At 52.8% G+C, this 2,045-nt stretch overlaps 1 non-coding gene across 1 annotated transcript; it reads left to right on the top strand.

Annotated features, from left to right (window-relative positions):
* The first annotated feature begins 1,973 nt into the window (after positions 1-1,973).
* TRNAC-ACA (transfer RNA cysteine (anticodon ACA)) lies at positions 1,974-2,045 on the top strand. The gene has a single exon. It is a non-coding gene; the product is annotated as a tRNA-Cys (tRNA).

The raw sequence follows: 2,045 nt of genomic DNA, 5'->3' as shown, positions 1-2,045 counted from the left end.
ATGACCCTGTAGAATGCATGTTGTCAGTACTCAGCTTTCCAATTCCAACAGTGTGGGTGCTGGGGGATTCGGGGAATAAAGATCGGCACCCACTCTGTGCCAGCAGGGGGGCGTGGCATGGGCGTGGCCGGGAGAGCCAGGGAAGCTGGGAGGAGACACAGCGGGGACCAGCGTGGGATCAGAAGGTCACAATGTGGTCAAGACGACATTGAGGACCAGATGCCCACCGCACCCCCCAGCACTGTGGTACTCGGAAAGCCCTTTCAGGACTTAGGTGTGACACAGGGTGCGGGGGCGTTGGGGGAGTCCTGAGGTTGACTCATTAAATTTCTGCCACTCAGTAGGATGGGACACAAAATAGAGATCCAGTTGTTTTGTAGAGTTATCTTCTATCCCTCAATCTGTGGATTAAGATCTATCCACACTGAGCAGATCGCAGGGCTGAGAGGCTAGATGGAGGAGAGGGACGGGCATGTTCAGGAAGCGGGATGACAGAGTGCAATGATTTAGGAAGGATGCCTGAGGACACACTGCGCTTCCCAGTTCGGTGACTGTGAGTATTCTGGCCTCTAAAGAAGGAACGGGACTTTGGAACAGGAATAATGCATAATAATTTTCCGTGGCCTGAGAAACCCTCAAGAGCATTCAGTTCCCCTTTGCTCTGATTGCAGCCTCCGGAAGCAACTTTCTGATAGCTAATTTGGTTTCCCAGGTAACCTCGAGGGCATTCTGGCTTATTATGCATCCATCTCTCAGAGCCTGATTAGGGAGGTCCTGAAAGCCAGTCTAACCGGGTTGCATCACAAAGTCAGGGGTCTGGTGCTGCAGGGCTGGGAGCCAGGCTCCATACCTGATGGCCTCACTGAGGTGCTGCCAGGTAAGGACTCCAGTGAAGGGCAGGACCATGGGGGTTGGGAAGTGAAGGGCAGAGCGCAGGACCCCGGGGGGGGGGGGCGGGGGGCGGGGCTGGTGACTGCTGATGGCAGCTGTGAGCCGCAGCACCCAGCCAGCCCCTCGGAGCCTTCCATCTTCACTCTTGGGAATCGGTCCTAGGGAAATCATCAGAGAAGTGGGCCAAGAAGTATGTTCATGTTCATCCAGTGTTGTTTTATAATCCTGGAAAAAAATCATCCACTTGCCAACACTCTTAACTCTTTTTTTCCCAAGAAAGGCAGACGTCACGTTCAGCGCCTCACTGGATGTGTCTGGAGTCTTGGAAGCTTGATGGGCCTACGTTCTCCTACAAATGGAGAGCTTGTTTGGAGGCTCTAGCAGGGGCACAGCTACTCCCATACCCTTGACCAAAGAACCACCCTCCTCTATCGGGGAAGGGCAATCTCACTTCAGAATAATCTGAATGAAATGTAGAAAATCGTATCCAATTGTATGGTACAACATAACCAAGAAAGACTCAGACAGAAATGCAACGATGGCTCAGTACTACAAAATGTAGGACTGTACAGCAGGGGCTGTTTGAGTTCCAGAAGAAGTAAGCCCAAGGCCCATGCCAGGCCCTGTGGCTATGCCAACTTCTGGGCTCACCCCTGCCCACTCCAAGAAAGCTGTAGCTTTCTTGGCCAGACGCCTCTCCTGGGGTAAGCCAAGACGCTGACAGCCTCCCATAGGTCCCAGGCCTTGGTCCCCTGGAAAGGAAACCAGAACAGAGAGTGGGAGATGAAGAAAAAGAAAAAAGAAATGAAGTATCTTAGATATTAAGGGGCTGGGTAGAGTTCCTCCTGTATTCAGTAATAATAATAATGAGGGAAGGGGGCGAGACGTGCTCTGGGAAGAGGGGTGTTTGGGTGGGCATAGGTACGCAGGCTCTGAGGAAGCGGAGCAGTTCTGACAGGTGTGCAGGTGGGTGCCCAGAGAAGCAGCTCAGGAAGCTCCCCAGGGAGACACAGGATGGTGAGAGCACAGCTTAGGAAAGACTGCAACTATGGAAGTGTCTTGTGAAAAAGACATAGGCAGCTGGGGGTATAGCTCAGGGGTTGAGCATCTGACTACAGATCAGGAGGTCCCTGGTTCAAATCCAGGTACCCGCT

Source organism: Phocoena phocoena, chromosome 9 (genome assembly GCF_963924675.1).
Source record: "Phocoena phocoena chromosome 9, mPhoPho1.1, whole genome shotgun sequence".
Lineage (NCBI taxonomy): Eukaryota > Metazoa > Chordata > Mammalia > Artiodactyla > Phocoenidae > Phocoena > Phocoena phocoena.
Note: the sequence above shows the minus strand (reverse complement) of the source record. Positions and strands in the feature narration are given on the sequence as shown.